Below are 13,899 nucleotides of genomic sequence, written 5' to 3'. Positions count from 1 at the left end.
AGGCCATGATGAAGACCATTGTTGGAAACTTCATCCTGAAATGAGACCCAAAAAGTTTAACAACAAAGGGAAACAAAAGACTGTTGTAACTACACAAAATGATTTAGGATCCAATTTCAGGGATGAAACAAAGATCACATGCATGGGATTTAAAGGTAAGGACTCTATTACAAGTACGAGTTCTTCAAGTAGCCTGAATGAAACTCAACATGAAAAAGAAAGAATAGAGATTTTCCACATTAGAGTCATTTCAAAACATACCGAGATAGATACATTAATTGATAGTGGATCACAAGCAAACCTTATTTCAGAAGACATTGTTAATAAATTGAATTTGGAAACCACTCCATGTCCTAAACCTTATCCTTTAGGTTGGATATGTGACAATGCAAAATTTCATGTGACAAAAAGGTGTAAATTGAGATTTTCCATCACTGCAAATTTTATAGATGAGGTAGAGCTTGATGTCATTCCACTTGACATTTGTGGTATTGTTTTGGGAAACCCGTATCTATATGATAGGAGAGACATATTTCATCGCCATGAGAACAAATGTCACCTGTTTAAAGATGGGGTTGAGTACATTGTTAGATCACATAGCAAGAAGTTGAATTTATCACTTGTGAATGCTAGACAAATGAAGAGGCTCGTTAATGCTAGTAAGAACTTTGTACTCTTGATGATTAAACCAAAAGATAATGTGAAAAATGAAGCCTTCCAAGGATGTGATGCAAAGTTAAAATCTGATTTGTGTGAGGTTCTTAAAACCTATGATGAGATGTTTCAGGAACCCAAAGGATTGCCTCCTAAAAGAGGAAACCATCATGAGATCCAATTGTAGCAAGATTGTCCTCTTCCAAACATTGTCATGTACAGGATGTCAGTTATGGAGAATGCAGAAATCAAGAAACAAATCCAAGATTTTCTTGATAAAGGGGTCATCAGACCAAGCACATTGCCATGTGGGTCACCAATTGTTTTAGTACCAAAGAAATATGGTACATGGTGCATGTGTGTAGATTTCAAAGCCTTGAACATGATTACAGTAAAGAATCATTACCCTCTTCCTCGAATTGATGATTTTCTTGATCAGTGGAAATATGTTGTGTATTTCACTAAGTTGGACTTGAGAAGTGGCTATCATCATATTAGGATTGTTGAAGGAGACATATGGAAGACAACATTTAAAGCAAAGCAAGGTTTGTTTGAATGGTTAGTTCTGCCTTTTGGGATTTGTAATGCTCCTACAACATTCATGAGAGTTATGAATGTTGTCTTAAGTCCTTTCCTTGATGATTTTGTAATTGTCTACTTAGATGACATATTGATATTCAATAAAACCTGTGAAGAACATGTCAAGCATGTTAGGCAAGTCTTAGATGCCTTGAAGAAAGAAAAGTTGTTTTTAAAGATGTCTAAATGTGAGTTTGGAAATACCTCATTAGTGTATTTGGGACATATTGTCGGAGGGTGTGAATTGAAGATAGATCCCTCAAAGGTCAAAGTCATTGTAGGTTCTCGTAAGCACAATAATGTAACTAAGGTTAGAAGATTTTTGGGAGCAGCCCAATATTGGAGAAAGTTCATTTCTAACATTTCTTCAATTGCAGCTCCATTACATGCCTTAACAAGTATAAAGTAGGTTTTTCAGTGGGTAGGAAAGTAGCAGAAATCCTTCAATGCATTGAGGGAGAGAATCAACACAACTTTAGTTCTTGCACTTCCTTATTTAAGACAACCATTTGAGATCCAAACAGATGCAAGTAACTATTCCATGGGAGCAGTCTTGATGCAATATGGTAAGCCCATATGTTACCATTCTGCAACTTTTAATGGTGTAGTAGTCAATTATCCTACATATGACAAGGAAATGTATGCATTGGTGCAAAGTGTGAAAAAGTGGAAACACTATTTGATTGGAAAGGAAACTATCATTCACACTTATCATCAACCATTGCAATACTTGCAATAACAAACTAAACTATAGGAAGTGAGGAATTTTAGATGGATGGGTTTCTAGCAGCAATTCCACTTGGTGATAAGGTATAAGAAAGGTATCTATAACAAGGTTATTGACATGCTTTCTAGACCAATTGTTAGTGCTTTAGTTATTCTTAAGCATAATTCTATCATGCATGAGAGCTATGTTGAAAAGTATGCTTTAGATGATGACTTTAAAGATGTATACGAAAATTCATGTTAAGACAACCAAGTAGAGGAATTGGATTACCATGTGCATGATAAACTTGTGTATCACGTGGCAAGATATGCATTCAATAGGGTGAAAGAGTCAACATCATAAGGGAAGCACATACTTCTCTTATTGTTGGCCATTTTGGTGTAGGCAAGACGGTGGCACAATTACAAAGGTATTGTTATTGGCCTAGAATGAATGAAAGTGTGTCATGATATGTAAGAGGATGTTCTTATGTGCTACAAGTAAGCCTAGCAATAGAAAGTTAGGATTGTATACTCCACTTCCAGTTCCTTCCCATCCTTGGGAAAGATTTTTTATGGACTTTGTAGGAGGACTACCTATGTCTAAAAAAAATCATGATTATCTTTATGTTGTGGTAGATCGTTTCAACAAGATGTGTATATTGATGCCTTGTAAGAAGCAGGTTACAGTTGAACAGACTACGGAAATGTTCTTTCAACACGTAAGGGTACATTTTGGGTTGTGCAAATCCATTATTATAATCGAGATTCTCGATTTGTCGGGAACTTTTGGTCAAGCTTATGGGGACTCATGGACACCAAGTTGAAAAATAGTACAACATTCCATCCACAAACTAATGGTGAGACAGAAGTGGTGAACAGAATCATAGTACATCTTCTTTGTGGTTATTGCAACAAACATCTGAAGCTTTGGGATGAACACTTACAATACATTCAACATTCTTATAACCAAGCAAAGCATTCATCGACTCAAACATCTACATTTGAGGCATGCTTTGGTTACTTACCAAAATCTCCTTTAGATTTTATATTTGGGAAATATGTTTTTATTGATGGTCATAGTGACATTGATAAGGCCAAGAAATTCATTGAACAAGTTCAATTGGTGCATCAAATGGTTCAAGAACAGTTGGAAAAGAGCCAAGCCAAGTACAAGACAAGGCATGATAAGCATCGTGTTGACCACAGTTTTCAGGTTGGAGATGAAGTTTGGCTTTACATTAGCAAGGAGAGGCTTAAAGGAGAAGGTAAAAAACTGAAACCAATAAGGTATGGACCTTTTAAGATTCTAGAAAAGATTGGTAATAATGCCTTCCGGTTGGATTTTCCTCCATATATGCAAATGTATGCAGTTGTTAATGTTGAGAATTTGAGATTATATGAGCCTCCTTTGATTGATGATCAAGGAGAGCATGTTCAGATTCCTTCAATAGAATATTTATCTCCAGAATTTCTTGAAGAATTGCAATAGGATATTATCCTTGACAAAAGAACAAGAACTTTAAAACGCAGGAATGTGGAGTACCTTCATGTTGGACTCAAAGGCACAAATCCAAGAAAATATAAATGGATTGAGGTTGGAAGGGTGAGGGAATTGTACCCTCATTTGTTTGTTGACTGAAAGTAGTCTTTTGGAGGTCCAAAAGCTTCCAGTGGGGAGGAGTGATCTAAGGGATCAATGAAGTGCTCAAAACTAAAAGTGTTCAAAGTGCTTAAAACACATACTAGTGAGTAGATCTCAACGACCTGAATCCAACACAACTTGAATCGTTCAAAATCGATATCGTATGCTCCTGATATTGCGTTCTGATAGTTTTCCCAAACAGCTAAAATTTTTGCAGCTGGGTTGCAGGTACGCTGACTGTGTAGTCCGTATGCTGACTGGGAAGGGTGACAGGGTGGCTGACTAGATTTTTAGGACCAATGGAATCTCACCAAGTTTCCTCATCGTCTTAGTCATTTTCTACTGCATTTTGATTGGTTGTTGGTTATATTACATGGTCCAATGAATGGAGGCCATGTGGGCCAATGGATGGCCACCACATAGCCTCCCAACAGTGTGGAAAAATTTATGTTTGGGTCGAACTGCCTCTGGGAGATTCGATGGCATGACCTATGGCAGGGCAACACAATGCAATACCACTACACCACAACATTGGTACTTAACCCATATAGCTCCCGCGTTTTATTTAAATTAGTGTGCCAATGTATATGGGGGTTGGGTTGGGGCTAAGCCCTAGCCCTGGTCCCCGTGCCCACAGAATCACGGGGTGAGACCAAGGGCTAGGGATTTTCCCTAGCCCCAAGTCACGGCCCTGTCGACCAACATGACCACAGCAGAGGCTTACGGAGGGGCTAGCCTTTAAGAGCGTCGAGTGGGGGCTAGCCCTAGGTCACAAGGGCCTACGTATGACCACAACCCTCCAGTTATGGCGTGCACGAAACATCACCCAGCTCTAGATTTTTATGTGTTGTTGTGACCAGTGGCCCATTCATTGGGGGTTGGTCGACAAGGACAGGCAGTTAGCCCCAGTCCCTAGGCACATGGCCCCCATACGACCAAAATTTTCGGAAACAGAGGGTTAGAGGAAATTTAAGGCATCCGAAAATTTGCACCGTCAAGAATTATTGTAGGTATAATTTATGCATCGGTTTCGGGTTTGGGGCGCTCAAGCCAGGTTTGGGGCGAATTGTAGAACATTTAGCTATGGAAAATTGGAAAAACTTGGGAGAAGCATAACTTTCTCAGTTTTTGGCCAAATGAGGTGCAGAAAGAGCCCAGATGGGGGTTTTTGATAGTTCTGAATCCATTGGAGACATAATATTTACATTTTGAGTACTGTAAATCCATGTAAACACAAATTTGAGCACTTAATGAAAGAGGCCCAACATTGGAAGCTGGACCAAGAGATGTAGCCCAGGAGAGGGGTGAACTCCTTTATCATTTTTGTTGTTATGTGTTTCTGATATGGTATATTGTCTATGTTTTATGTTGTTAAATGATTTTTAAAACCATAATTTTATTTGTTTTGTAAAGTGATCCATTGCCTACAATACATAAAAAAATACTTGCAATTTTACCATCACCTTCAAGTTTACATTACAAATCATTTGGACCCTGTATTGTCATCGACTTGGATTCATCATAAGAACCAATGTCCCTACTTATTGGCAAGGTAGAATACTTTGTCCCTTCTAAAATTAAACTTTGTGTTTAGTTACTAGCCATTGTTGTTGGAAACATTGTGTCTAGTGAATAGAAGTGCTAGTTATTAGAGAGTCATCAAGAACTTTTTCCCTTTTGTATGTTATGTGCTAGGCATTGATTGAAATATACAACCTTGATCATCGAGTTTTATCTTTGAAATCATCGTGTCTATCATTTATTATAATCATTGTGTCAACTAGTCTCAAACCACGTAGTATTCATATTTTGGCTCCTCTACAATTATTATCCGAGTGGTTGCATGATGTAGTCTTGCCTACATAAACCTTCCTCCCCTTTCTATCAAGATACATATGGGTCAAAAATATGAACTCATGTTGAACTCTCATAGATGTTTCGGCTTCTTCTCCTATCGTATAATAAAACATCTCTAGAGGGTGTTGCTCGATGCCCTAATCTCAAGGATTTCATTGCAAGCCTTAAGGCCAGCATTGTGATAGTAATAGTTTGAGCCTGCCTTAAGTGAATTTTCATTTCGAGAATATTTTAGAATTGGATGGATAGAAGTGAGGTCAATTTTTTTTTATCTCACTTCTATTCATTTGATATTGGAATGATTTTTATATCAACAATCAAATTAAGTTTAGGGCTTTAAGTGTTTCTATTCATGGTGTTATGGATGCATTAAACATCTCATTGTGCATTCATTGACAATGTTGATCCATTTCCTTTAGACTCATATAATATGCGTCATAATTGCAATGCTACTCTATTTTTTATATTTAGATCATTATCATATAGTAGTGCTTAATCTATCGGCTTGTGATGATATGTAGCCAAGCATAGTGTATCTATGGGTGATCTACATGAGTGACTAATATTTTATCTCACATCAACATTATTATCTTATGGCCACATATTCATGTTTACACCACTTTAAGCACACTTGGACATTGACAAATAACAAAACCCGCATCTCTTTGGTTCTCTCATAATCAGTGATCTTCATGGGCATATCCTTGCCATTGTTCATAACAACATCATTATCCATGATTAAAATAATACTCACCTCTTAAAGTAATATCGAACCTAATGGTAATTAGTGTAGTAATATAAATTAAATGGTTGGTAAATGTATTTAGGGATCAATTTATGATAGGCATAAAAAACACTTACCTCATGATACATCTCACATTGCCAAAAAAAAAAAATCATAGAAATTAACTAAATTATAACTTTGTTTAAATAGTATTATGATTATTATTATTAATTATTATAAAAAGAATTAATATATGAGTTAAACATATATACATTTAAAAAAATCATGTAGTATGATTCTTAACCATATAGATTCACCCTCGCTTATAGATAGGCTTTGTTACAGTATCATGGGCCAATACCATGGTTTATCAATACCACATGCCCAAAAAACCATAACTCATTTTACACTAAAAATATTTTATACATAATTTAATTTTATTTAATTTTATAACATTTTTTAAATTTAAATTGACAAATAAAAAGGACATAACTACCTTTGAAATAAATATCAATCCTCTATATGTGACTATTACTAAAAATATTCCATTGATATTCTATAAAGTTAAATCTCTACCATGCACCTATTAATTATTAATAATTAAATTAAATTCTAGAAGTCCTATTCCAAAATAGACAAACCTATCGACGAAATAATTCATTCAATAACCATGATGAGGTTTTGTGTTGACAATTAATGGATTAATTGATTTACGGTATGAACCTTGTGCCTTAAAATGATAATAAAGCAATAATCATAGTCCACTTCAAGGGGAAAATATCCTATTACAATTAATACAATGTATAAGACAAGATTTGATGATCCTAGACTAAGTTTCCTAAGTGTGTGTGTGTGTAGAAGACAAAGGGTACAATTAAAATAAATTAGGACCATGAAAGGTTCTAACCTACATAACAATATAACCATATAAATGTAATCCCTCAATATCTAGGTCTTAATACAAAATTTTAGAGTTAAGATGGAGTTTATATAGAGCTTAATGTGCCTCTTCCTTTCAAACAAGTGTTATCATCAACACTTGACTTTTTGGGTGTTTCTACAAGAGAAACTCATCTCCCCGTGTCACCTCTTCCATTAGTAAGTTCTTCCATTTGATGAGGTACTCAATGATTGTTCGATTTCTCAGTTGATTAATCCAAATTTCCATTATTGTTTATGGTTCTAGTGTGATTTTCCATTCTTCATTAATCTATAGTAAAATAGTTTGAATCGGCATCTTGTCACTGGATATGTTCCTTAAGAAATAAACATGGAAGACTTGACGTACACATGAAGATGGAGGCAACTCCAATTTGTAAGTCATACTTCCAATCATTTGCAACACATTGCAGTGCCCATAATACCTCAATGTTAATTTATTGTCCTTGTTTTGTTGTTTGAGGGACATCATTTATGTAGTCATAGTCTCACAAATACTCAATTCCCCACTTCAAATTCCCTTTCACTGTGACATTGATATGGTAAGTTGTTCTCTCGTACTATTTTTTTCTATAACCAAGTTGTCCTTCAATAGTTTTAGAATTTCGTGTTAGTGTTTTATGTGATCCTATAATTCTTGAGCTTTTAAAGTCCCTTTCAATGGTGATGTGATGGATGGAGAATGATATCCATAAAGTTCCATAAATGGTGCAATGTATAATGAAGTATGGAATAATGTGTTGTACCACCATTCTGCCAATAGAAACTACATGACACATTATGTATGTTTATTAAATGAAAAGAAATGTAGATATTCTTCTAAACATTTATTTGCAAACTCAATTTTCCCATCAAATTGAGAATGGTAAGATTATTTGTGAGCCAATTGAGTACCCAAACAAGAAAATAATTCAATCCAAAATTTCCAATGAAAATTGGATCTCTGTCATTTATATAATCTTTAGTATTCCATGTATATTTAGGATTGTTTCCATGAATGTTTATGCCACTAACATGCTTTAGAAAGATGATAAAGAGAAAAAAAATAGGCATACTTTTTCATTTGATATACCACTACCATAATGATACTCTTTCCTTCATATTTGGGTAAACCTATAATAAAATCCATTGAAACTTCTACCAAATGTTGGTTTACTAAGGCTAATGGATATAGGAGCCACGTGTCTCTATTGTCTCTCTCTTATTTTGTTGGCATGTCACACATTCAGCAACAAAATTTTGCACATCTACTTTAAGGCATTCCCCAAAAAATATATATTTCTTGATCCTATGGTGTGTGTTCAAAAACCTTGAATGTCCTCCTACAAAAGTAGCATGTAATTCCAAAAGGACCTTTTGTTTTAGTAGAGAATTCTTACATAAGTATAAGCAATCTTGATACCACAAAAAAAATATTCTTCTACATGAAATTTTACCATTGCATCAGGGTCCTCCTGTAGTTGTTGAATGATCATGCATACCTTCTCATCTTACTTCCATTCTATCCTTGCTTCTTCCACCCAATGAGATTGTGAAATAGAAATATCGCAAGTAAACCCTATGCATTTTCCTCTTTCCTTTAGAGTGTATCTTCCACAATATTTTGTTTTCCCCTTTTGTACATAATTTCAAAGTCATAATCCAACATTTTTGTATTCATTTTTGTTGTCCTTCTGAAGATATTCTTTGTTCCAAGTAGAACTTCAAGCTATCCTGATATAGTTTTTACTTTGAAGTCTCTTCCTAATAGGTATGAACATTATTTCTTAATTGCATGTAGGATGGCCAACATTTCTTTTTCATAGATGAATCTAATTTCTTTCCTTTAAGTTTGCTACTTTTAAAGGCAAGGGGATTTCCTTCTTACAACAAAACTACACTCGTGCCATGGCTTGAGGCATCACACTCCACAATGAATGTTTTGTAAAGTCAAGTGTCACCGGGATGGGAGTTGTACACATAGCGTCTTTAAATTTTTCAAAATATTTTGCTTCTTTAGTCCAAGAAAATGTTTCCCTCTTAAATAATTTTGTTAGAGGTGTTTCTATTTTACCATAATTCTTAACAAAATTGCAGTAATATCTTATTACCCCTAAGAATCCTTTGAGTTTCTTTAAGGTTTTGAGGATTGGTCATTCCCTCGTAGCTTTGATTTTGTTAGGATCCACTTTGACACTTTCATGGGATAAAATATGACCAAAAATTTCCATTGCTTGAATCCCAAAGCCACACTTGGATGAATTTTATTATAGTTGTTTCTCTTCTATTAGTGTTAAGACCCTATCAACGTTTTGTACTTTCTTTTCCCAAGATTTGTTTAGATTAGTATGTCATAAAAAAAAACTAACACAATTTGTTTAAGAAAGGGTTTGAAAATAAAATTCATCAAGCTTTGAAATCTTGAAGGTGCATTTGTAAGTCCAAATGACATAACCAAAAATTCATAATGACCTTCATGTGTTCTAAATATTATTTTGGGAATGTCTTCTTGCCTCATTCTGATTTCATGATAACCATAACAGAGATCCAACTTAGTAAAGAATATTTCTCCATGCAATTCGTCTAATAATTCATTAATGATAGGAATAGGAAACTTATATTTGATTGTCATTTTGTTGATCTAATTATAATCTAGACACATACACCATGAACCATCTTTTTTTATAACTATCACCACTCGTGAAGAGAAAGCATTATGGTCAAGTTGAATGATGCCAACCTCTAATATTTAACTTAGTAAATAATATTGCTCCATGAAATTCGTTTAATAATTCGTCAACGATAGGAATAGGAAACTTATCTTTCATTATCATTTAGTTGAGCTATCTGTAATTTGGACCCATATTCCATGAACCATGATTTTCTATAATTGTCACCACTCGTGAAGATAAAGCACTCTGGCTAGGTTGAATGATGCCAACCTCTAACATTTCTTGAACCATGCACACAATATCACTCTTTTATGCATATGGATTCATGTAAGGCCTAATGTTAGGTGTTACACATATGGGTTGCAAATGAATAGCATGGTCATGATATCGAGCAAGTGGAAGAACCTTAGAATGATTATTGATAACTTTTTGGAGATCCACTAGAGCAAAGGATATGGATGTTTGAACATCTCATGAACACAATAGTGTAATTATACCATGGTGTCCCTTTTTAGCAATTGTGTCATGTTACTAGAGGTTATCACTTTATAGGGTTTCCCTTGGATACCTCTAAGCTCATTTTCCTTTCCTTTAAAGGAAAATCTTATGAAAAGATATTGAAAACTAAGCACCATTGTTCCTAGTGATTGTAATCATTATACACCTAATACAACATTAGTTCCACTCATTTGCAGTGCTATCATGGGACTATCCAACAAAAACTCCCCCATATTTAGCTTAAAACTATGGCACTTCCTTGAAAAATTTATGGTACCTCCATTAGTAATAATTACTTGAAATTACAGTGTTGGATATACAAAGCAATTAAGAAGTTTTGCCACTTTGTAATTAATGAAGTTATGGGTTCTAATTGAACTAATCAATATTGTTACCTTTTTTTTTTATATATCCTTCTATCTTGGGGTTTTTTGGAGTGTTGATGCTGACCAATGCATGAAAATATGTTGTTTGGATAGTCTCTTCTAGCTCTAGATCTCATGATGGTTCCACTCCTAAATATTCATCTTCATAGTCTATGTAGAATAATCTCTTCTCACTACATTTATGCCCCTTATTGTACATGTTGTCACAATTGAAACATAGTCCCTTTATCTTCTTTCATCCATTTGTTGAGTTGTCAACCTTGTCGACTTAGGAGAGGGTGCATGATTTTCTCTATAGTTATCAATGACCAACTTTCTAGTAGTTGTATTTTTACTTTCAACTTTCTTTGCCAGTTTAAAACATGCTCTAGAGATTTAGGTTCATATAGACAACCTCATGTTGGATGATTTCCTTTAAAGTTCCTATAAATAGGTCTAACAAATTATCTTTTGAAATGTTCTTTACCCAAAGACTCAACTTTTGGAATTGTTGAATGTGCTCTATAACTATACCCTTTTGTCAAATTTTTTCCAATTAACTAAATAATGTATTGCGCTTAATATCCCCATAATGTGTTGTTAAGACCTTTGTAAAAATGGACCAAGATACAATAGAATCATTTTTCCTTTGGCAAATCCATTGATATCATACATGTTGTTCTTGTTCTAAAAACATGACTGCAATATGTACTTTTTATAAGTCCACCACTTTTTGTAGACAAAATTATTGCACCATCTAGAATATCCATGTTATAGGATCATTACCATCAAAATTCCACATATCAATCTTCAGAATGTAGTAGTTCCTTAGTGCTGACTTGAAGCGTTGATGATTTAGATCTTGGAGTGAAAAATCATGATTGTGGTTATATGGTTCAATATTTATGCCATCCAATTGTGATAAAATAATCCATATAGGTGATTGAGTTCCAAAATAATTGTTCTCCATTTTTTCATAATTTATTTGGATCTCAATATCTCTTTTAGGAAGCCTCTCCAAGAGAAATTTTTCCATGGTATTCATTGGCTTTTGTATTTACTCCTTGTTTTCATTCATCTTATTTTCCATTTCATTCATAATTTCTCTTTTATTGCTTTCCTTAGAACCTAAGAATTCCACCTTGTAGTAGATTTCTTTGAATGCATATTAATAGTAATTATATTTATCACAACTTTCAATCACCAAAAAAAATGGATCTTCTAATAAAAAATTATGTCACTTGTAAGTTATGTATATTTAAAACTTAATTTGGAGAATATATGAATGGTTTACCTTTTCCTTGATATGTCTCTGAGGTTTGAGCCCTTACAAATCTGAAATTGTGTCTTCTAACACTCTAATATGCCTTCTCTACATTTACATATATTTGATCATAATTTGATGTGCTAGGTGAAAATTATGGTAACTTTCCCAAAATTTGTTGATTTTTGGCCTCTTCCCAAAAAAAACTTGAATGGTGTACCACTTGTCCAAATATTAAAACATAATTCTAAAAATTTTACCTACCTAAGTACTTTGTTATGTCTCCTCATATCTCTTATAATTTCATAGTATTAAGTGTCCCAGGAAATAATAATAATAATAATAATAAAGTCTTACAGCGAAAATGACATGATTACTCGTTTGGAACATATTTCAAGATCACTTACAAACCCCGACTTCCACAAGGCATATCAAAAATTATAGTGAATCATAATATAAAAATTTTACAAGATGTACCTTGTTATTCCTTCTCAATCTAGTCAAAATTTCATAATCTGAAACATTTTAGAAAAACAATTATAGAGAAAATGTTGAGATGACTTGTTTGAAATAGATTTCATGACCAATGACTAACCGTAACTTCCACAGTGTATATCCTATAAATTTTAGTGAAACAAAATCTGAAATTTTAAATAAATTCTTCCCAATATCTCTCCTAAATATGCTCAAAATTTCATTATATAAAACATCCAAAAAAAAGTTATAGAAAAAATGCCAAGATGACTTGTTTAAAGTAGCAAAACCCTAAGTTTGTATGCTTGGATACCAAATTTTATGAACCTTGCCTTAAAAATGATAAAAGACCAATAATTTCAATCCACTTGGAGGGGGAATATCCTTTTACATTGAATACAATGTATAAGACAAGATTTGATGATCCTAACACTAGGTTTCCTTAGTGTGTGTGTGTGTGTGTGTGTATATATATAAGAGACAAAGTGTACAATTATAATAAAATGGGACCCGGAAAGGTTCTAGCATACATAACAATATAATCATAGATATGTAATCACTCAAAATTTATGGCTTAATAATGGTTTTTAGGGTTAGTATAGGGCTTATATAGGGTTTAACAACTTGAACAATGGAGGTAAACTTGTCATTCTTCATGAGTTGTATGCATTGTGCCCAAAATTAAATTGACATTCACATGTTTATCATGAAGCTATATTGGTTATAAGTGTTAGTTTGATAATATTGAGCTTATTGATTTGTCCCACTAACTCTCTTGCTTGCAATGTTAATGAGATTTCTCATGTAGGACAAGCTAGCAATGCTCTAGCTGGCCTCAAGCTAAACCCCATATTGCCTTCGTGTATTCTTGGTATCTATATCCATTATTAATAGGATGGATGAATAAGGTTTCTTTCATCAAACCAAGTCTTGAGGCATGCTTGTGTCTTCCCAATAACCTTGAATAATGTTGAATATCATGGATTCCATCTTAGGTATTGGACACCCTCCTATAACCTTAAAGTGAGAGGTAAGGCCAACAAGGTGACAGTGGATAACATAATGGAGGACACATTTTGTTAGGTCCCTATAATACTAGTGTATCCCCCTTATTGTTATTGTTAGTGTAGCCCCCTATTATTATTGTTTTGCCCATGTATCCCCCATGTTGTTATTGTTGTGCCCCATAGAAGCCCACTATTATTATTGTTGTGCCCTTCCATTATTATTGTCATGTAGGCTCTGCTTATAGTATGACTCCTTAGACTCCTATATATATACCAATGAGGAATTATCATTTGTATCATCTAAGAATTGTTCATTTATGTAATGTAAAGGAGGTTTCTCCCTTGAAGTGGATAACTTTTAAGTCGTTTTTTATCTATCTTTTATTATGCTTTGTGAGCTGGTTGCATAACAATTGGTTTCAAAGCTTTGGATTCTAGTGTTTCGCTACTGCAAATAGGTCAACTTGGAATTTTCGCTATAATTTATTTTCTACAAAGGTTAAAAAGCTGAAATTTTGACCACGTGGAGCATAAATC

Source organism: Pinus tabuliformis, chromosome J (assembly GCF_031772625.1).
Source record: "Pinus tabuliformis cultivar Carrire ecotype Pingquan chromosome J, CPIR1, whole genome shotgun sequence".
Classification (NCBI taxonomy): Eukaryota; Viridiplantae; Streptophyta; class Pinopsida; order Pinales; family Pinaceae; genus Pinus; species Pinus tabuliformis.
The sequence above is the reverse complement of the archived record's forward strand: the minus strand, read 5'-3'. Positions refer to the sequence as shown.